Below are 24,540 nucleotides of genomic sequence, written 5' to 3' on the forward strand. Positions count from 1 at the left end.
TTGATTCCTGAAGATTGTAGCAATTGTCCTTTCATTGAAACAAGTTGATCTGGGGTCATTTGAGAAAGTGATGCAATCGAGGTTACATTGTGAGGCTCTTGTATGGGAAGGAGGCTGTGCAGGGTGTCAACATTGTGTGCCTGTCAATAACAATATCTTGTCGGCCACACTTGTTGCTGACACCATATTTCTTTGTCTTTACTGGTAATTGATGCTGGTACAAGGTATCACGATATTCTTTTTTCTCTTTGGCAAAGCAGACTGCTTTTACTACACTTGAATTGGTTTGTACACGTATCTCACAATTGAAGTACTTTTAAAGTCCAGACTGTTTAATCAGTCACACACCATGAATGCAGCACTGCATTTCTGTTGGTACTGGGTTAAAATAATATGAACATAGATTAGTTTAATCTACAGTGATTAATAAGAGTGAAGAATGATCATCGCAGTAAATTTTCCAATTTAAGCAATTGGAAAGAAGAAGCCTGCAAAAAAAAATCAGGGCTTCAATGGGATTCGAACCCGTGACCTCCGCGTTACTGGTGCGTTGCTCTACCTAACCAACTGAGCTATGAAGCCACACATTGGGAGCGAGGTCAATTTATTGAGTTCATATCTCCTGTGAGGAGAGAAATGATGTGAAGTATATGAAATAATTCATTTTTGAACTGTGGTTGTAGATGAGAGTGAAGAATGATCATCGCAGTAAATTTTCCAATTTAAGCAATTGGAAAGAAGAAGCCTGAAAAAAATAATCAGGGCTTCAATGAGATACGAACCCGTGACCTTGTAAGTGTGCATTGAACATTTGGTCTGGAATGTCCGTGGGTTTTGAGATTTGGTAAGGATTTTTTTACTATATTTAACTCGTCTCATTTGCCTGCAGAACCTTTCTTTGTTTGTGCCATCGCTTGCTGGTTCACTCGATCACCTTGTAGTTTTTCTGCCACTGTCTGTGGAATCATGGAAATAGAAAAGAAAAGGTTAAGTTTACGTTATCAAAGAGTTTTTTAGGGTTTTTAGCTATAATAATGCTTCAAATTTAAAAGTAAAATTTGAAACAAAAATCTAGGAAAACTCACTTTTGGAGAAAAAAAAAGAGGATAATATGAAGTTACCTGTGTACAAACTTTAAATATTATGGTGACATATGTGAAACAGATAATTAAGGCAACTGTAGTTCATGTTATGTCTGGCTTGCTGCAATAGTATCAAGTCTTTTACCAATATTGATCCATGCCTTCGGCAGGGTCAACCCCTTGGCTTTTATGTATTGTCATTACCCAAGCAAGTTCCAAAGGTGGTGGTTGTCTCTCATGTACACCATCCAAAAGGTGCGAGTTAACTGTTATTGGGCATATAGCTACACATGCAGGAATGCTGTCAGATTTTTAACTTTTTACACAAATTAAAGATGAAGGATGTGCTTGAAACATGGGGTCTCAGATAGGATCATATTCTTTTTCTATCCTTAAGAATTTTTCTTACAGGAACTCGAGATTGTTCCCTATCTGTGTGCCTTGTTTTTTAATGCCGTTGAACATACAAACTTGTGTTTCACCTTGTACTTCAACTAAAGCTTTTAAAAACTCGTAGATTTGATAAGTGCATGTGGATGATGGTTGACCTCCACAGCTTTCAAGTCTCGAATGACTGATTTCCATTTAGCCAAGTCTTTTCTTTCTCAAGCAGTCACACTATTAGCCTGCAAATTCAGCCATCTCTCTTCGATGCTTACTGCGAGGATCATTTCATGGGAGAGATGTCTACCTTTCAGTCCTAGAAAGAAAGAGTACATATCTGAAAATTTCTTTAAATGTGTTTTGGATCCCTTCAATTTTGAATTTTGAAATTGCTTTGCTAATAATAGCATCTTTGTCTTGTCTCATTGGTTTAAATTCACTTTCTTTAGCTAAATTTGGCACTTAAGGAAACATGCGGTTAGAAACCGTGACTTCATCTATCAGAAGCCCAAAGCTCTTTGCTTTTTTGGCTCTTTCAAGCAATCTCTGCATTACATTGCTTCTGAAAGTAAGGAAATTCCTCTAACTGATTGTTGTGAAGGGTGGGCAAAATACTTTAGCTGTGACATTCCAAGTACTTTCTCCGTAAAGTTAATTAGCGGGATTAGCTAGTGATAAGCTATCAACTCTTTCATAAGAAAGAAAGTAGTGACCAAAAATAATTTTGCATTACAGTAGTTTAAACTTCATTTTTCTCAACAAAAGTTTGATGGAATACAGACATTCACTGCAACAAATCAGCCTCTACTGCTAAGGAATGGGCTGCGTATGCCACATGCATCTTTAATTTAGAGAGTCCTCATTCAGTTGTTTATAGGGTTGCCTTAAAACTGCCAATAACAATAACAACAATAATATTGATAGTAATAACAGTAATAATCTTCAAACAGGGTTCATTCTCAAAAAACGTGGTTTTCAGAATGGCCTTGCATAAAATAAATAAATTCAGTTAATAAAATACTACAATAAAACCTGCTCTTTTAGTTCCCTCAATTTCTGGATTGACATTGTCAAAATCTTTTGATGCCTTGTATGCTGAAGGATTTTACCAAATCATTTGAGGTATCATTGAGGTCTGATAGACATGCCTTGGTACAGTTGCAAAATACCAGGCTGGCTATTAGTCAGTTATTTAGTGTTATATTAAGTGATACAAAAGGTTTCAAATTTGTGAAGACTTTTAAAGTTACATTCGTTTAGAGAAGGATGAGCATAATATTTATAAGCCAGCTTATTTCAGTAGTCGGGAACAGATTATAATTAACCCCAATGATTTTTTACCAATCCTGGGATCATCACAGCAGCAATTATTGAATGGTATTGGTGTCTGGCTATCTGAGGGCAGCGGTTGGAATATTAGTAACATTGATGAGTACTATAATATTAATACAGCAGTGTATGAACCTACTAAAGGCAGCTCATATATACCCCTACCAACTGAGCTCAAACATTCGAGGAAGGGTTTGGTTAACCTTAAGAATGAGGATGAGTGTTTTCTTTGGTGCCATATTCGGCACTTAAATCCACAAGAAAAGAACCCACAGTGGATTAAAAAATTGAACAGGAAAATGGTAGAAGAGTTAAATCGCCAGGGTATTGAGTTTCCAGTCAGTACTAAAGATTATACCAAAATTGAACCTACTGTTGATTACAGAGGGGGAGAAGCAAGCAACATTATGTTCTGGTTAAGTATTTTAATAGAATGATGTATAATAAGACTAATCATCAGCATAGAAATCATTTTTGCCTGCATTGTCTCCAATGTTTTAGTACAGAAAAAATACTAACTAAACACAATGAGAATTGCATGGTTATTAATGGTGAGCAGGCTATTAGGATGCCGCAGAAGGGCAAAAATACACTCCAATTCCAAAACCACCATAGGCAAATGCCGGTGCCTTTTGTTATATATGCAGATTTTGAGGCTATTACTGAGAAGGTACAAGGATGCCAGCCTAGTAGCACTAAATCTTATACTGACAAATACCAAAAGCATACTGGCTGGAGCTATGGGTACAAAGTAGTGTGCTGCTATGATGACACATACACTAAGCCCGTACAAGTTTACAGAGGAGAGTATTCTATTAAAAAGTTTATGGAAAAGATGCTATCAGAGGCACAATACTGCCAGAAGATCCTTAGTACCAAACGTTAGAAACCGTTGATGATGTCAGATGAGGATGAACAAGAGTTTAAGGCCGCTGAGGAGTGCCATATTTGTGGTCAGAAGTATGGTGATACAGATATAAGAGTCAGGGATCATTTCCACATCACTGGTCATTACCGTGGAAGCGCTCACCAGGACTGTAATCTGAATCTGCGGGTTAACCCGAAAGAGTTTAAGATCCCCGTCATCTTCCATAATCTGAGAGGTTATGATAGTCATTTTATTATGCAAGAGATTGGGAGTATTGGTAAAGAACATGATATGGAAATAAACTGTATTCCAAACAATATGGAAAAGTATATGGCCTTTATGTTGGGGAAGCATCTTGTATTCCTGGACAGTTTCCAGTTCATGGCCAGTAGTCTGGAGAGGCTTGCTGCTAACCTTCCAGAAGATGCATTTAAATATACTTCCCAAGTGTTCCAAGATGAGAAACTAGCTCTCACGAAACAAAAAGGAGTATATCCCTATGACTACATTGATAGTTTTAATAAGTTTGGCGATCAACAGCTGCCTCTTAAGGATAGTTTCTACAGCATACTGACAGACGAGGGTATCTCTGATGTGCAATATCAACATGCCCAAAATGTATGGAATACTTTTGATATGAATATAATGGGCGACTACCATGATCTATATCTGCAGAGTGATATTCTCCTGCAGGCGGATGTATTTGAGAACTTCCGTGAGACTTGCCTACAGTATTATAAATTGGATCCCTGTCACTATTTCACATCTCCTGCGCTATCCTAGGATGCTATGTTGAAGATGACTGGCATAACACTGGAGCTTATGACTGATGTTGACATATCCCAGTTTATAGAAAAGGGATTGCGCGTTGGTATCTCTTATATTGCTAACCGGTATGGGGAAGCTAACAATGAGTATATGTCTGGTTATGACAGCAGTAAGCCCAGCAAGTATATTATGTACCTCGACGGTAATAATCTTTATGGCTTGGCTATGAGTCAATGCCTGCCAACAGGTGGGTTTAGATGGATGACACAAAAGCAGATAGATAAGGTTAATCTAGCTGCATGTACAGAAGACAGAAAAAAGGGTACAATAGATTTGGAATATCCAGATAATTTACATGATTTACATAACGATTATCCTGTAGTTGTGGAAAAAATGATGGTGACTTAAGAGATTCTTTCTCCCTACTGTAAAAATATTCAGGAGAAATGTGGGGTTACCATTGGGCAAGTAGCTAAGCTCACCCTAACTCTGGCTAATAAGAAAGACTACGTGCTGTACCATAGGAATTTGCAACTCTGTCTCTTGGTTTGAAACTAAAGAAAGCACACAGAGTTTTGGAATTTGATCAGTCTCCATGGTTGGGGCAATATATTGATTACAATGCAAAAAAACGCATAAATGTGCAGAATAGTTCTGAGAAAGACTTTTTTCAAATTGATGAATAACAGTGTATGCGGCAAAACTATGGAAAATATCAGCGCGTGGATGTGAGACTAGTTACAAGTCAAAAGAAATTATCCAAATTAGTGTCAAAACCGACATTAAGATATTCGATGAAAATCTGGTAGTTGTACATAAGATGAAAGAAGTGTTAACTCTTGACAGGCCAGCTTATATTGCATTCTGGATTTATCAAAGACACTAATGTATGACTTTCACTATAATTACATTAGACAAAAATACAATAATAGGGCTAAGCTATTGTTTACTGATACCAACAGCCTTTGTTATGAAATAGAGAATGGTGACCCTTTCGAGGACTTCTGGGTGGATAAAGAGAAGTTTGATAATAGTGATTATGCTAAAGGGCGCCCATATTTTTGCATAATTGCTAAATTCATAGATGAGGCTGCTGGTATGCCTATTGTTGAATTTCTTGGGCTCAGAAGTAAAAAGTATAGTTATGTAAAAGATAATGGTAAAAATGAAAAGACCGCCAAGGGTATAAGAAAGTATGTGATCAAAAAGAATATCAAACATCAGAATTATAAAGATGATACTCTCCAAAATAATAAGCAGATCTTTCATACTATGAAAACAATCACAAGTGTAAATCATCAATTGGGCAGCCACGAACTCGACAAGGTTTGACTGTCCTGCTTTGATAATGAAAGATAAATCCTCGCTGATGGTAAAACTAGTTATGCATATGGCCACTATAAAATATTAAATTAATAGCCCCAAAGCCGAGGTCATATCCCTATTACAAACATTAATAAAACTGGTGGCCAGCTACATAAGCGAATTGATAAACTTGATAAAAAGCTACAAATCAAAGATGATCCAAAACATTCTCACGATTCTATTTTGATGCTATTGTTAATGGTAAAAGAGAACATTCTGAAGCGAGATATAAAAAATGTTGCGCTAAAAACAACAAATAATTCAAGAGTTAACTTGCTTGCTCCATTTCTTGTAAAGAGTCAGTAATAACTGTGTCATCCTCTGAAGTAGTAGAACTGTCAACCGCTGAAGACGTTTAGTTGTCTTTTGGGCCTTTTGTCACTGAGCCATATAGAACCGCTTCATTTTAGGGCTTTTTCCTTCATAACTTTTTCCATTTGTACTTCAAATTTCCTTCTTTTTGTTTCTTCGTTGGCTGCTTGCCGTGCATACTCCAGTACTCGTATAACAGTCTGTTACCATTTATTTATTTTGATCTGACTTATCAGACAGAAAAAGGTAACAAGAGATCCCAAACAGCTGATTTTCAGATATAGGTTATCAGCCAATGCAACTCAAAATTTCGCTCCACATGCTGTTGTTCTTTATGAAGAGATCCTGAAGATTGATAACATTGGTAACGAGTTGGTTATTGTGTAATTTCAAAGGTCCCATCAAAATGACTCCCCCCGGAAGAATAAAAAGATCCCATCAAAGTGGCGCCCCCCTTGGGGGTAAATATGTTTTTTAAATCAAAGATTATCTAACATATAATATATAGAAGATATGGCGCAACTCTTTGAGATAACAGTAAAACTATCAGAAAACCAAAAACGGAATCTTTCTCGAGCATTTCATCAGAAATAGACAATTGTTCTTAGATTGACAAGCAACGCGCTTTCCGGAAATGTTGAGATTTGTACATGACCCGAAGTGATCCCCGACCCCAAATGATCCCTAAAATCGACCTAAACAAGACCCGACGATTCGCCGGCGTCCTAGAAAAAGCAGGACGTGAGACTAATTTTCAAAGTTTTCCCTACATACTTCAGCGGATTTTTCCAGATAATTCAAGTTTCACATTAGGGACATGTTCTTCACATATGTTTTCGATTTGTTTGTCTGTTTTCATTGGAGTAACGACTCCAACAATCAACACCATAGCTAGCTGTAGACAAACACAAATTAACACCGAGTGAAACCATATTGTCAAGATGGTACCAAAGCTACAACTAGACCATTGCAAGTGATTATCTCATCACAGTAACTACAGCTGATCAGCAAGTTTATAAATGCCCTCCCTGTATATAAACGCGCGCCTTTGCATTCGTCCTTTGTTGTGTCGTCTAAATCCGTAGTTAACTCTGAGTTTGTTGACGAAACGCATAAAAGTACAAATACAGTGAAATACTCGGTCCTTTATAAATCTGTTTCCATTAGCATCTGCAATACGAGCTCTCGTTTCTCTTATGAATTCAGACATTTTGGTTGAACAAATAAGCTTACTTGTGAAAAGAAGAAACCAAACTTCAGAAACGGCGGGAAAATTTGCCTGCCGCACGCACTAACGCCGTCGTCTTTACTACGAATCGTAAATTCAAATTTCTACAGGACGGCAACGCAGAACTATGACGTGACCCAGCGGCGGCGTCGTGCGAAAGTCGTCGATTCGTAAGCTCCCTATTATAGTTATTGAAACGTATTTTATTTAGTAAAGATGCGTAACTTAAGCCTGGTTTCCATATGAACGCTACGATCGCTGAGGAAAAAAAGTTCAGCGATCATAAGGAAACCACTTTCCAGCGATCGTAGCAATCGCTTCCAGCGATCGTAGCGATCGCTGAGATATAAAAAGTTGAAGGCTACATTGATCAACAATAAATAGTACCTTGCTACATTTGAAGGCAAATCGACATATGATAGTTTAGATTAGCTAGAATCTTTACGTTTTGTGAAATTTACTGAGAATATGGGACTGCCGGCCATTTAGTGTTTTGAAAACCTTGACCGGCAGTCTAGCTGAAAAAAGTTCTGAGTGTCACAAAACACAGTTTCGTCTTCTGAGCCCAGCGTAAACCAAACACTAGACTTGAGATCTATAAGGCATTTCAGGATCGCTTGACTTGTCTTAATCGACATATAATAGTTTAGATTAGCTAGAATCTTTCGATTTTTTGAAATTTACCGAGAATATGGGACTGCCGGTCATTTAGTGTTTTTAACGCCTTGACCGGTTACCCGCCATATAGCCACACTAAATATCCTTCAGAACGATTTCTTTCTATTTGCGGAGAGAAAATGTATCTATTAAAAGGCTTCTTAAAGTTCTGTAAGCTTTTATCAAATCTGATACCAGGTCAGATCATTGCCTCAAATCTTACAAACGTGCGTAAACTTGCCTCATAAACTGTGCTCGACTTCATGAAACTACAATCTTAGACAAAAGTCCTTGCGACAGTACTGCAGTATTCATATTTTTCTGTCATTTCTCGGTTCCCTCTTAAAACGGTGCACCCTTTTCGAAGTTTTCTTGCAGTTCTCCCTCCCCCCACCCTATACAAAGTTGAAACTCGGAAAAACTTCTGGATACACGCGTCAAACATTGTTTGTGGGGTGAGGGGAGGGGGTTGGACCTGTGTGCATTGGAAATCGCCCCAGAAACGCAAAAGTGTCCCAAGACTTCTGTCTATGATTCACTTCTGGAGTCAACCATGTGAAATATGTGTGAAGATAGTGTGAAATATTTAACCGTGTGAAAAATGCAGTGAACAAATTTTGTGAAATTTTAGAACGTGTGAAAATCACAATTGAAAGCCTCCTATCAATTTCACATGTTCTTTCACAGGTATGGACTATATGAAAAATCATGTGAATATTTTTATCCACCCACATCAAGTAGCTATGCATGTGAAATAGAAAAATCCTGTGAAAAAGTATGTGAAATGAAAACTAAGTGATAAGTAAAAATGTGATATAATCACAATTCAATTCTATTGAAGTGCATTATTTTAAATTAAATGTTCACCTTAATCACTTTGACCTGATTTGTCTGATTTCTTTTCTAGCATGCACAAATGTAGTGTATTTAATCTATCTAATGTAGGATAATATATACTATCCTGATCTGTATAAAATGATGATTCTTCAACAAGATATACTTCATTTAAGGCCAAAGGCCTGCACAGTGTGAAATATTTGACGTAATTCCATCCATATGTATTGCTCAAAAGTTTAAAATCCATAACAGTGATTCGTTACCATCATTCACAGCTGCTACAAGTGGGAAAGAAAGGCAATTGAGTGAAACAGTCTTTCATGTCAAATAGTTTTGTGTCTACATAGTAAAGAAGACTCTCAACGTCTTTCTTGCAGGATTTGTAAAGTTTCACGGTCACAAATTCACTCTCTCTACCAGAAAGCAGATCATGCAATTTGAGGAAGTGACTTATCCTTCCAATTTGTGTCTTGTCTCCACAACTGATCTTCACCACGGAAGAGACAACAGCTCCAGAATCCAGTGAAGAGGATTTCAAAACAGATGTCTTTCCATGGAGTCGTTTCTCTGTGGAAAATGTTCGCCTAACATTGTGTTCGCTGTCCGTAACTGAAGAAAGGGCACCACATCCTACTAAGTCCTCCATTTCTTGCTTAGTAAGGTGATACTGATCGTGACTAGAGGGAGTTTCCTTGGTGTTTTGTTCATTTCCCACATCCAAAGGCAAAAGGCGTCCAGAAAGTTTCATAAACTGTACCCAATCAAATAGCTGATTAAAAGAAACACAACATCATGTTTTAGTCAAATTTAATATTATCATCGCTGCCTATTTACAAAATACAGCATAAGCTAATTGGTACTACATAAATCTGGAACTTGGAATTTCTACCCATAAGTATATAAAACATTGCCTAGTGTTTATTTCTGTACCGATTTTTCTGAGATTTGATCTAGATCTGGACAGGTTTTTAAACCTGTACATTTGAAATTCGAGTGGGATGTGCAGGTGCAGAGTAATCAGGCCCGATATGATGTTGCTGTAAATAGACCTTTAAAAAAATTGAATGTTATCAATTGCCAGTGTTAGGGATGGGCTATTATACTTTATTCCATCCCTTCCATTGTTTCGATTCACGTTTAAGGAAAATGGCAAACATGTGATTTAATTTGGCAAATTTTCAAATTAGGAAAAGATCATGGGCAGATAAAAATAGTGCAAAACAAATCTTGCGGATTAACCTTTCATGAAACTTTTTCACACACTCAAAAGTTGGAAACAAGTACAGTGAATGGAAAACTTGGTCACGTGGTTTAAATTAGAGATCTTCAGATTCGAGGATGAACACGACTACGAGAACAAGATTTGATTGACAGTTTTTTCACATGTTTTCAAAAGACAGACACCCCGGAATTCTTCATTGTACTTTTTCTCACCAGAAAAGTTAGCACTGTTTTCATTGTTGAAGGAGGTTAAGCCCTGTACTGAATGCAAAATGCTAAAACTTCTAACATTTGATAACTTGTTCCCGTCACTACAACACTCTCGCTAAAATACCAAAATTAAACGAGGCTTACCTGTAAGGTGAAGTTTGATTTGGGTTCTGTGAGTGATTGGTCGGGAGCGAAGGAGTCATGTGAGAAAGCATACGAGCCCGGGAAGATCAGTCTTTAACAGATGTGAGCACTTACACCCAATCATGGGTGGGTGAATAACACACCGGTGGGCACATGACTCCTTCGCTCCCGACCAATGACTCACACAACCCAAATCAAACTTCACCTTACAGGTAAGCCTCGTTTAATTTTGGTATTCTGTTTCGTCATTGGTCGCTACGGAGTCACGTGAGACTTTGAAGCAGTGTGAGTGCGAACTCAAATAAACAGCAATGATTTATATCAACATGAATCTGCTTTAATAATATGCTCTCTTAGCTATCAAAAAATACAACGGTAAGCAACTATCTTACTTGTCCCCACGTACAGCTTTAAGGAGTTCAGCCCCAAAATTCTCTCGAGGGGCCACTGGTTTGTCATAAAACTTTGTAAATGTGGACTCCTGGGACCACCCAGCACTTTTCATAATTGTGGCAATAGAAATGTTGTTCCCCTTTGCTGCAGATGTAGATGCTGATCTGGTGCTGTGTGCACTGTACTTTGAAGTGTCAATTCCAGCATCCACCAATGTAGTCTTAATCCACCGGCTTACTGTATCAGGGGAAACAGCTTTGTGAGGCTTAGTGTAAGTAATAAAAAGCTGCTTCACATCACCTCGAAGAATATCTGTACGCTTCAGATATTGCTGAAGATGCTTGGCAATACAAAGACTAACATCTGGTGCATAGGCCTGAAACTCAATACAAGCTAAATGTCTACCAGGTCTCGAAGTTTTCAACAATGAGTTAATGAAAAACACACACTTATCAGAACGTATTTGCATACAGTCAACTGATAATGTGTGCAGAGTCTGGCGACGCTGTACTGAAAGCAATGCCATCAACATAACCACTTTCAAAGTCAAGTTCTTCAAACTAAGTTTCTCAGGTGGGCCAAGTTTAGCTAGGTAGGCTAATACCACCGTCACATCCCAAGTTTCTTGATACCTTGGTAGATAGGGTCTGCATTCGAAGATTCCCTTGATGAAACGACAGACTAAGGGATGCTGTCCAAACGTGTAATGCTTTGATGTAAAACAAACAGTAGATAAAGCACACCGGGCCGTATTGAGAGCACTATATCCAATCCCTGTTTGGTAGAGTTCTGCCAGGAGATTAATCCCATGTTCTATAGTGGCTGAAAAGGGATTAATCTGCCTTTGACTACAGTACTGTTCCCATTTGGCGATGAATGGTTTATATTGTTGTTTACTGCCCTTTCTCCAAGACTGCAGGATGAGTGAGGTAGCTGATTCCAAAAGGCCTCTGCCTTCAAGTGGTTTCCGGACAAGTGGCATATCGGCAGGGTGGGTTTCTGGTGTAGTGGATGCACCAAGTCTGCCTGTTGAGGTAGAAATAAGGTTTGTTTCTTTTGGGAAGCAAAAGGGGTTTCTGAACCAGCAGTCTCATTACCGATGGCCACCATGGCTGGGTCAGCCAGAATGACACAACCAACAGTCTTGTGGCCTCATCTGCTTGGATTTTCTGTAACACTTTTGGGATGATACTAAAAGGAGGAAAAGCATAAAAAATGTAAGGTTTCCAAGAGATTGAAAAGGCATTAATAGCAATTGCTTCAGAATCAGGTTAGTAGGCGACAAATGGCCTTAACTGGTAATTAAGCCTAGAGGCAAATAGGCCAATCTGAGGCTCAACATGAAGTTTCTTAACAGCCTCGAGGAAAATTCCTCTGTCTAAGGTCCATTCAGTTTCTCTCCTAGATTTCCTGGACTCTTCATCATCTAGAGTATTCTCTTTACCTGGGATATGACTTGTGGTTAACCACATGTTATTGTCAAGGCACCATTCCCAGGGCGTACGGGTTAAATCATTTCGCTTTTTGGAATGGCTTGTGCCCATTTTACATAAATCTGACACAGCAGTCGTGTTATCAATTCGCACAAGGACATGCTTCCCTGATAGTTCTTTATGAAATGCTTTGAGAAAAAACAACACTGCAAGCATTTCAAGATAATTAATACGATTAGAAGCTTCTTCAGGGGTCCAATGCCCCTCAATCTTTACATTATTGAGTACTCCTCCCCAGCCTTCTGATCTCTGGCTGGGTAAGGCTTATAGGGTTATGCAGTGACCTTGCTGAGTTTACCCACCACTGCAAATCGCTGCGAGACAACTCAGACAGTTGCATAAATTCATCAAAGTTACCCTTGTTTAGGCGCAAGGCCTCAGTTTTGTCCATGTCCAGTGACCTAAAATGCAAGGGCCCCAGCTTTGCTGCCAGAAAATTTGATATTAGCAACCCAAGAGTGGATGCCACCTCCCTTATTGTGGGGTGTGGAGACTGCAACAGGCCTTGACAGGTATGAATTATCTTCTCGATCTTCTCAGAAGTTGGATAGACTGTCATTGTAATTGAGTCTATAATAAAGCCCATAAAGGTGATTTGCTGTTGCGGAACAGGATCAATTTTCAGGGTGTACAGTAAACCCAAGGGAATCAAATATTTTGACAGTATCCCAAACAATTCTTTCACAGTCATCATAGTCATCACCCGGAGATATGAGTCATCAATATGACTTGCTGAAAGGTGACCCAGCTGTCTTAAATGTGAATATACTTGCTTTAATAATTTAGTAAACTTCCTGGGGCAAAATGCCAATCCATTTGGAAAGCAAACATACCTATACAGTTTTCCTCGCCACTTAAACTTTAGGTTTTTTTGGTCTGCAGTGGCGATAGGTACAGAATAATAAGCATCCTTTAAGTCTATTGACGTCATAAGGCACCCAGGTTTTACCATATGTAAAACAGTATTAAGTGAGTCCATTTTGAAATGGTTATATTGCAAATGAGTGTTTAGGCACTTGACATTTAAAATAACTCTGAAGGAGCCATCCTTTTTGGCCGTAGTGACAATAGGAGAGATATAATCCCCTTCTTCGTGACTACTTGGGGTAAGAACACCTTTAGCAAGTAGTTTATCTATTTCGGTATCAATGACATGCTGTTCATCCAAATCAAGGATTTTCTTCTCTTTGGGAACTACTCTTTGATATGGAGTCCTAGTAAATTCAATTGGCTGGCCTAATATCATTTGCAATATCTCAGGGCCTGAGGTTAAGGCCTGCCACTGATTATAATATTCTCTCAGCCCCCCTGCTTTAAAGCAGTGAACTTTGTGCTCAAGATACTGTAACATATTTACCTTATTTGTAGGAATATCAGAGCATTGCACTGGCTGGATTTCTTCGCGGTTTCCCGTGGTTTGTAGAAATTGTTGTGTGGCCGGTAAGACCGGCCCCTCTTCCCTAAAAAAGGCTTTCCACTAGAGTGAGAAGATTTGCCTTCCAGCCATTGCTATGGTTTCGATAAGATGACTTTGCAGTAGTCGTATGCCCAATTTTGTTAGTTGCTTTGATATTGTTAAGCTGAGAGTGCAGCTCATCGCCAAATAACAAGCCCGTGATGGGTATTTGAGAACCACTCAACGAGGAATATTCGTCATTTAAGTTTGGTTTGATAGCGTCGCGTCGACGGTAAGACAGCTCAATGTTTACACTGCCTAACAATGCCAGAGCGTCAGCGTTATACGTGACTAATTTCCCCAATTTCTCAGTGAGAGCCAAAGCTGAAGTCTTCTCAGGATCTGCACGGATGGCCAGCAGTGTGTCAGTCGATTTGGCGACAGCACTACCGACTTTGACAAGTACTTTCTGCATGTTTGCAAGACGCAAATCCGCGCTCTTGGTCCCTTGCTTCAGCTTATTCCATATCTCGGGGTTGACCTTTACCACAGTTAATTTCTCACAATTATCGGGTCGATTGTATTTCGCCAATTTTTCTCTTCATTTGGCTTCCTCCAACTTAGAGCCCCATCGCTTATTGGCGATATCCGCCAATTTCTGAGCGACTTTCGGGTCAGTTTGCTCGTCCGACTTAAAGTCTTGAGCAATTTCATTGAGCAATGCGTCCTCTGTGACAGAGCTGCCCGGTTTTGGCGGGTCGCCGTTCGGCGGGAAATTGAGTTCCTTGGAATCTAACTGTTCAGGGTCTGAATCTCCGCTATCTCTCATTGCACTAGATTCAGGAGGTTGTCTTCTCCTTTTCGGTGGTGTAGCATGGTCTTCTGGTGCGTCAGCTAAACGTTTCATTGCGTTTTCCATGGACAGCATGGTGGAACTCATTTGGGTCATGGCCGACAAAACGTTAGCCAGCACTTTGTCTGTGCCCTGGGGCGAGGGATTCGCTGACTCATTTTCTTCAGAAAGTAAATTGTCTTCTTCTGCCGGTGAAAGGGGGTCCCTTTCACTCATATTTTCGACAGCCATACGGCGATTTTCTCGGTGTTCGCTCGACACTGAGGGAGCAAAACAACAACGGTCCGACCTTCCCCAAGGATCGCACACAACTGATCTTCCCGGGCTCGTGCGCTTTCTCACGTGACTCCCTAGCGACCAATGGCCAATAACGAAACAGAACTCGTAGTAGAATGACGACGGCTACCACGTTTTCCCGCCAAAATGACGCTGCCTTACCTGTGAGCACTACCTAGTATTGAGAAAATCTCATACTCGTAGTCGTACTCGTCTTAGAATCTAAAGTTCTCTATTGTTGTTTGCAATAAATGTGAATCTTTAAGAGCGTCTCCGCGTAAATATCAACGGGACGTGGAAATAGTAAAAAACTGACCTGGTCTCAAACTCAGCCAGAATAAAGCCCTATGGGCCCTACTTACAAAATCGTTGGTTTAAGTACGATCGACTGAATAATATGAAATGCCCTAAAATGGGCAAAAATCATGCGAAATTAGCGTCATATTCAGTAACTCGTACATTTTAAAATAAAGTTGGTTACTAAAATATAATGACACTTCGTATTTTTACTATCTTTTCCTCTATAATTTTAACTGATTCGTTTGCGATTTGGTCAAAAAGAGATTTTTTAAGAAATTTTCAAAGTTGTTAACTCAAAATCGATTAATCAACCGTCAAAATTTAGCACTTTTTCACGAGCTAAAAAAGGGGATTGGTACATGGCTTTGAACACCAAGGCCTGTTTAGTCTGAAAAAGCATTTCTTTTTTCTTCAAATTAACGAAATGAAATTTTTGGGTAAATGAAATCACGAGCGCTGGCAAAGCGAAGCAAATGTAAATATTACGCTAAAAACAGGCAAAAGAACGTGACCACTGACTGAAACACAAACAAATGCGAATTACGGTAGGCGCCAAACCTTTAATTAATTCGGTAACTTCTCGAAACAATATTGGTCCGAAATACGTATAGATGGTTTTCACTGTGACGTCATCAAATTGTAAAGTCAAAATAGCGAGGTTTTACGAATTCTTATTTACACTAAGTTGAAGATAAACAAAAAGTAAATCTTTGTACCAGTTTCCATTTCCGTAGCATGTTTCATTTCGAAAATACAGCAATTTGAACTTCCGAGTTTTCACTGTGCGTGACACCAAAACAGGAATGCTGTCTCGTTAAAAAAAGTCTCTCCTCTTGATTTTCAGCAATATAACCACTTCAAGTATTAGAAGACATGTTTATGCGTACGTACGCTAGTTCTCGAGTGAAAAGAAAGAGCTTTTATAGAAAAAGTAAACTCCAGACGTTTTTGTTGATTTCCGGCGGCCATATTGGTGCACCAAAACGGTGCACCAATATGGCGTCTCCATACAAAGCTCTACAAAGGTGCGTGAAACGTTTCGCCAAATAACTCAGACACTATGGGCCACAAAGACCTGAGACTTGGACAAACTGTTTATTTATAAGTCTTTTATAACATTTCATTTTCTTGGTTTCTTCCACTGGACGGTTTCCAATTTAACTTTTTGTTGCGTGACAGTGAAAACGATCTATAGGTTTTTTAAAATAAAGCTGAGTTCAAGTATTAAGTGTCAAAAAGTCCACAAAGCGGTAAAAAATACAGCAAAAGTCACGAGTAATCTTTTCGACCTGTTGCGTTTTCTGAATTTTTACAGAATCCAGCGATACCCACCTGAGACCGTGTTAGTTTAAGATTCCATAGAACTTCTCAGAAGATTCCTCGGAAAGACCTCCAGAAGGAAATGAATGAAGAATTTGAACTTATAACTGTAACAATTTCACTTGCCGCCACGGCAAAATGAAAACAACTGTCGAACTGCCACAGGCAAACCAGCTTTGAGTGCAGTCATGCAAAGCACGTCACGTCACGTAATTTGGGAGGGAGGGAAGAAATTCTTCCATGCTGTGCGCTAAAACATTTAGGAAATAAAACTAGCTGAGCTGTATCTCTTGTAACCAGTTAAAGAAAAGAATAACTTTTTCCCCTGTTTTTGCTCGAGGGGCACTGTGCACTTCTTTTATTTTATCTGCTGTTTATAATGATTGTGTTTCAAGTTCAGCACGTGCATCTGTAGCTAGCAATTGGTGTGTTTGAATTACCGAATGCTGTAGAAAGGATATCAAAGGGTACCAAAGCAGTGGCGGATCCAGGGGGAGGGTCCCCCCCATCAGACCTGGTACTTGTTTGAGACTAAAATCTTTACAACGATAGGATTGTATATCAGTGTTTAACTGGCTGAATTTTTTAATGAAACGCGTGTTGTATTTTGCTACTAAATTAAATTCCAGGGATATTCAAAAATGTGATTGTCTTTGGGTATCCTCCTATGATCTGTTCGCCTCCGCTCGCAAAGCAGTGTTTCCCGCGCCAACGGCGACTGGCTTTCACAGATTGAGAAACACGTAGTCGTCTCTTCCTTCTCAGTGTCTAGTGGGAGGGGGTGTGGGGGAAAAGTAATTTGCCACAAAAAAATTCAACAGTCCTTTCTGAACCAAAGAACAGAAATCGGATATTATTTTTTTTACAAGAAACCTGCAGTACAGCAGAAGTTGAAGATATCTGGAGAACACAATCGCAGGGTAAGCTTTTCTTTTCACGTGGTACTTGTCATAGTTGTGGGGTAATGGTTCTGGTTAGAGGTGGTTTAGATTTCAATTTGATTTCGATTAGGACGGCGATGAAGGTCGCTATATTGTATTAGAAGCTGAAGTGCAAGGAGCAAATTTCTTACTGGTAAACGTTTATGTTCCTAACAAAGTTCAGGAACAGTGCCGTTTTATTGAAAATCTGAATTCGACAATCGATGATGTTATTAAAGATGATGAACCTAAGCTTGTTGTGGGTGGGGACTTTAATGTTACGCGCTTGAGTACTTGAGTACTTGAGTTACGCGCTTGAGTTTTGTACTTTTAATCAACCAAAGTGTTTCGCTTTGGCTAGATGAGTTTAAAGTGATAATCGACAAAAGAGTATTATGGGATTTGATTAAGTACAGGATAAGATGAATTATAAATTATAGCAAGGAAAATGCTCGACAAAGAAGGCAAAAGATGTCTGCTATTAAAAACTCTCGCAAAGTCTTGGAGGAAAAGTGCGGTAATAACCCTACTACCGAGAATATTGAACAACTTGAAATTTTGAAATTGGAACATGAAAATATTTATGAGGAATTTTCAAACGGAGCAATCATTCGCTCGAAGGCAACTTGGTATGAAAAGGGAGAGAAAAAAACAAATATTTCCTCAATCTAGAATCTCATCGGATGGCTAAAAGTTCAGTTCGTAAGGTTTTTAGCGAAGAAGAATTGTTAGTCACTGACCCTAAAAAGATTTTGGGGCTTATTGAAGGCTTTTATTCTGGTCTGTATAAGAAGGACGATCTAGAACCTTCTGAAAATCTGATGAATACTTTTTTGGAAAATCCACTCATGCCTCGTCTCTCTGTTGACGATTCTCAAGTGTGTGAAGGGAAGTTAACAACTGAAGAATGTGTGAAGAGCCTCAATTCTTTTGAACCCAATAAATCTCCAGGCAACGACGGGTTAACAGCTGAATTTTACAATTTTTTTGGAACATAGTTGGGGAATTACTGGTAGCCAGCCTCAACTACTCTTATGACGTCGGAGAATTATCAAACTCACAAACGAAAGCAATTATAATATTATTGGAAAAAAAGATAAGGATAAAAGACATATCTCTAACTGGCCATGGAGACCAATATCTCTGATCAATGTCGATGTTAAAATAGGATCGAAAACGATCGCTAAAAGACTGGCTTTTGATTCTGTAAGCAGAGAAATTCTTTTTCGTACCCTATCTGCTGCTCGTTTGGTTCTTCTTTTATCCAATGGATTCACACTTTTTGCGTTCGAGGTACGAGAACGCAACCCCTTATTTGTGTTGGGTGTTCTGTGCATTATTGGGTGTCCTGTGCAATTAATAAGGGAGGTTTTTTTGAGATTGCATTTTCGTCGTAGCCTCCCCGCAGACGTCCTTTGGGGTTCGTTTGTCACTCATTCATTTCTCCCCCACGGACGTCTGCTAAACACAGCCGACATTTACGTTCACCAATCACAGGCCGTTTACCGATTTTTGTAAAACGTAACCCGAGCCGCTTCTTAAGATTCCACGATCAGTGAGGCTTTTGATCGAGTGTGCAAGAAATTTGTAATTAATACAGAGTTAAACAAGTATCAGAGGGAAGCTATCCTGCAAATTTTATAGCGAAGACCGATGAGTTCATAAATTTGCCGACGGGATTTGGCAAATCCCTTATCTATCAAGCTTTGCTGCTTGTTTGCGACACAGTGCGTGGAACTACTGGACATTATTGTTGTTGTTGTTTCTTCCCTGGTAAATCTTGAAAGATCAATCTACAAAGCTGGAAAATATTGGTATTCCTGCTGTAACGCTCAGTGATATTAGCAAAGAGAATATGAGGGTTGTCGAGAGAGTGACTTTCTCTGTTGTTTACGGAAGCCCAGAAGCTTGGTTGAAGATCGATCGGTGGAGGAAATGTTAGCGAGTGACTTGTACAGTTAGTATGTGGTCCTTGGTCGGCGACTTTCCCGAGCATGATTAAATATTTCGTCGAGAAATAAAATACAATGAACAATAAAAGGTTCAATGATTTATTGGTTATAAGCATTATTTCTTTCTTTGAAGGAGCGAGATTAAAGTTTGTTGACAGATAGGTTAATTTGTCGTTCTAGCTTGAAGTTTGGACTTCGGCGGAACCGTGGTCATGTTTACTAAGCTTGTGAATAAATAAAACGCAACGGGAGGACGTGCCTTTTTGCAGAACAAGTTTTCAGATAAACCTTTTTCTGCCGTTGGAAGCACATTGCTGTAGACTTCGAATTTTTTGTTTTACCGACTCTTGAAAAAATATAACCAAATTTTGCGTACTGGTCCTTGGTCCGAGACCCATGACCTTGGTGGAATTACATTTCGCAAAAAAGGAAACGGCCTTTGTTTTCGAAGAATGCTTTGAATATCTTCCCTATACACGCTTACAAGTTCTCTTTTCTTAATACTTCGAATATATACAGAGTTAATAGTAATTATTGTTTTCGACCGCGCTGAAAACCGCTCTGCGCCCGTGTGGGAGACTGTTGTCTGAAGTCTTTCAAAGAAAAGCAGATTATTTTATAGTCACAACTTCCGAAAAAAATATACAGCTGACTGCAGCTTTATTGCATCGTTTCTGTTATTTTTTCAAAACGTTTGAGTCGTCTCAGGTAGAAGATAGCGGTGCAAATAAATAATTCACTTGAGAATACAAAGACATCACTTATATCACAGCGCGTGATTGGCTGATCGTGACACAATAACTAACCGCTTATTGGCTTATTCAAACAATCCAGAACATAAAAGTCGGCTGTGTTTAGCAGACGTCCATGGGGGAGAAATGAATGCGTGACAAACGAACCCCAAAGGACGTCTGCGGGGAGGCTATTTTCGTCGTCGACACACATTTGCCTCGCTTTGAGGCGCTTGCTTACGTTTTGCCTCACTTTGACGCGCTAACCCACGTGGTGATTCTTGTGTCCTCGGCGTTCATCCGTTCAAAGGTTTGCTGAAGTCTGATATTCTGTCTTCGTAAAGCGTTCATCTTTTAAACGTTTGCTGAATCTTCGTAAAGCGTACATCGATCTGTGTTTGCTGAATTGTCCAAAGCGTTCGTCTTTCAGAAGTTTGCTGTTAAATTTTACTTTGGATTAAGCCTTCATATTTTTCAGCATGGTTCGTAACTGTCTTTGGAAAATGTCTGCGACTCCTGGTGCATGCATCAAACCGGGTTAAGTTCGGCGGCCGTTGTGCCACAAAGTAAATTTTTCCGAGTTGTGTAGCTCGGCGGCCGTTGTGTCACAAAGTGAATCTACTGAGTTGTGTAGCTCGGCAGCCGTTGTGCCACAAAGTAAATCTACCGAGATGTGAAGGTCGGCGGCGCCATTTGATAATGACTTGTGACATTTTCGGCACCGGACAAACGAACACTTTAACTATATGTTATTTATTGGGAAAAACTTATAAACCAGCCCACAGTAGCGCCACTCTCGAGTCACTGAAATCAACACGCTCGACCAAATTACTGGAAAAGTTATTGACGTGAGCCGCCCACACATTCCATTGAAGGCTTTGACGGGGTTAGTGCGAAGTTTGAATTCAGATGTGAAAGCTTTTAAAACAGTAAATTCAATTTAATTCATTTTGTCAACAAGTTGATGATTGGATGCTCTTAAAAATAGCAGAGAAAATTATCCCAAGAAATGTTTTTGAAGAAAGAAAAAGAATCCAGGTTAAGCACTAATCGGCCTTTGAGCAACTGCGCCCTGTAATCGCGCCAGTAAAACAAAATGTTCTATTTACACGCCCGACGCACTCTGGCCAATGTCTCCCTCGATTACAAGCACTTAACACCGAACCATACGATACGGCTGCACGCATAATTACAGGGTCTAGCTGGGATGCCAGCTCTGCCCCGATTCTTCATGCTCTTAAATGGGATAGCCTCGCTGACAGACGTGCTAAGAATCTGAAACCTTTAATGTTTAAAACTGTAAATAATCTTGTACCCAAATACCTGTCTGATAAATTCACCAGCATTAATACCATTCACGGGCATAATCTTCGAGGTGCGCAACATAACCTGTTTATTCCGCGACCGAACACTGAGGCCCTAAAGAAAAGTTTTCGTTAGAGAGGCGCAGTAACATGGAACACCCTGTCAGCTGAGGCTAAGCAGGCCACTACTTTAAATTGTTTTTATTCCGCTATTGTACATTAAGATTTTCTTAGTAGGCATTTATTATAGGATTTTTTCAATAATGTTTGTTATTTTTAAGTCTTAGTTTAATGTGCACGTCTCTTTAGAAGACCACTTTCTAGTGATAAGGATTCCGTGGTTAAATAAAGTTATTACTTACTTACTTATATCTTTTCAAAACCTTCTTATGATGATACACAGTTTAAATAGAGGTTTCAGTGTACGCAGCCTGTAGTGTTTCACGGTCAGTGAAACATCCGGATTTAACCGAAATAAATGCACACAACAACAGATTCAACTCGACACTTGACCATGTGCTTTTTAATTCCCCATAACTCATTTCGACCGTACACAATTACATCATCGATACTACAATCTCTCCTTTTTCCCGAATAAATCGTCCAGTCCGGTTTCTTAAACAAAATAACAATACAAACTATAACAGTCTCTCAATGGCTACTAACTCAAGGAAAAATGATCAAATGTCCAAGACTTAAATCAATACAAAATGACATTTTCATAAAGGTGAAATGTCCTTCGCAAGAACTGTCCATTGTGTAAACAAAGTCTTAACCAAGTTCATAATCTTTTAGTCTCTCAGGTTGACGATTGTGCCTAGGCCGCAACGCATAATGCTGAGTTGAAACTCTTGGTTCCTCTTCCTGATTAGTTTCTGGGTCTTTTGACAAAGTCCCTTTAGGATTGCTGGTTTCTGTTTCCTGTGATTTGTCCTCCACATACTTCTGTAGATGGGTAACATTTCTTTTGTAGTGAATGCCAGGAGGAGACTTAATTTCCACATGACCTCCATGTTTGTTGACTACTTCATAGGGTGTGGCTTCAAATGATGGTGACAGCTTGTCTGACTTCGGTTTCTGAAGAAGAACTTTGTCTCCCTCTCTCAGGTTAGACTCACAAGCACCTCTCAGATTATCAGCATAGTCTTTGCCTTTTTGCTTTCTTTCACGATCTCTGTCCAAGACTTCACTGTCATTACTAGCTGAGCGCAACTCTTCCACACCTGGGAGCTTTGAACGAATCTCTCTTCCAAATAACAGTTTAGCAGGACTCTCTCCAGTAATTGTGTGTGGCGTGCTTCTGTAACCAAGCAAGAATTTCTGCAATTCCTTTCGCCAGTCACGTCCCTCGCTGTGCGCAACCCGCATCGCTTTCAGCAGACTTCTATTTTGTCTTTCAACCTCGCCGTTGGCTTGTGGCCACATTGGAGTTGACGTTCTGTGTTCAATGTTGTTGTCTTTGAGGTAGACTTCAAACTCTTGTGACACAAACTGTGGACCATTGTCTGTTTTTATTGACAGCGGTAGTGCATGAGTAGCAAACATTGCTTCCAGACAGCTAATCATTTTGCCAGATGTCACTGATTTGGTTACAGCTACTTCAAAGAATCGACTAAAATAATCAACAACCACGAGTAGATATTCACCCGTCGGAAGGGGTCCTAGCAGATCTACCGCAAGTTCTTGCCATGGCTGTGTAGGCAACTCTGTTCTCTTCATTGGTTCTGGGGGTAAAGGTTTCCCGACAAGCTGGCAACCATGACATCTTCTGCACCTTTGTTCTGCTTGACGGTCTATACCGGGCCACCATACTTTGGTACGGAGTCTTTGCTTAGTCTTAACGATCCCTTGATGGCCCTCGTGAGCCAGATCCAGTATTTGCTTGCGAAGTTTCATCGGAATGACTAATCTAGTTCCTCTCAACACTAACTTTCCTAGCACAGTTAACTCGTTTCTCACAGCTTTAAAAGCTGGCTCGCCGACAGCCCAATCATTGGTCTGAACACACTTCCTTAACATTGCAATTTCTTCATCTTCAGCAGATGCTTCTTCAATTTCCTGGATAGGTATGGCTCTGGGGGCTGCATTCTCTGCAACGTACCGAATGTATTCTTCCGCCACATTTTTGCTTTCGTTTGAAATTTCTTGGGTTAGGCGAGATAAAGCATCAGCTATGTTCTGTGGGCCTGGACGATACATCACTGTAAACTCATATGGCTGAAGTCGTAAGACCCATCTTTGGATACTCGCAGAGGGCTGAGATTTACTTGAATAGATCACTTCAAGTGGTTTGTGATCAGTTTCTAATTCGAAATGTTTTCCATATAGATAAACATGGAACCTTTCGCAAGCCCAGACTAGAGCCAGAGCTTCTCTTTCTGTTTGAGAATATCTTCGTTCAACTGCTGTTAGACTTCGGCTTGCGTAGTAGACTGGTCTCCAATTGCCATTTTGTTCTTGAGCAAGAACAGCACCCAGTCCAACTGGACTTGCGTCAGCAATGATTCTTGTTTTGGCATCTTTGTCATAGTAAGCTAATGTTTCTGCACTTGCTAGTGTTTCCTTCAGAGCTTTGAACGCTTCTTGTTGCTTCTCATCCCATTTGAAGGTTACACCTTTTCGTGTCAGCTGTCGAAGTGGTTCTGAAACTGTGGCCAGATTTGGAATGAATTTTGCACTGAAATTCAAAAGTCCCATAAAACTTCTCACTTCGGCTACAGACTCAGGCTCTCTGGCGTTGACTACCGCTTCAACTTTGGATTCTGTCGGTCCAATACCACGTGTAGGCAATAGGTATCCCATAAATTCTAACTGGGGCATCTTGAATTTGCACTTCGCACTATTCAAGGTCAAACCTCTTTGTTGCAATCTTTCTAGCAGCTTCTCGAGCCTCTCATCATGTTGCTGGTCATCTTTACCATGAAGAATGATATCATCAGATATATTACGCACTCCTTCACATCCATGCAGAGCTTGCTGGATAGCATGCTGATAGATCTTAGGAGCTGAGGTTACACCAAACATTAATCTCTTGTAACGATAAAGTCCAGCATGTGTTGTGAATGTTGTGATGTCACGTGATTCTTCACTCAGTTCCAGTTGATGATAGCCCCATTTAAGATCTAACTTAGAGAACACACTGCTTTGGGTCATGTCCTGGAGGACCTCATCAACAGTGGGAATTGGGTGTCTTTCTC

At 39.7% G+C, this 24,540-nt stretch overlaps 1 pseudogene; it reads right to left on the reverse strand.

Annotated features, from left to right (window-relative positions):
* Positions 1–10,793: 10,793 nt before the first annotated feature.
* Positions 10,794–13,642, reverse strand: LOC140923880 (uncharacterized; annotated as a pseudogene).
* Positions 13,643–24,540: the final 10,898 nt, after the last annotated feature.

Source organism: Porites lutea, chromosome 1 (genome assembly GCF_958299795.1).
Source record: "Porites lutea chromosome 1, jaPorLute2.1, whole genome shotgun sequence".
In the NCBI taxonomy this organism is placed as follows: domain Eukaryota; kingdom Metazoa; phylum Cnidaria; class Anthozoa; order Scleractinia; family Poritidae; genus Porites; species Porites lutea.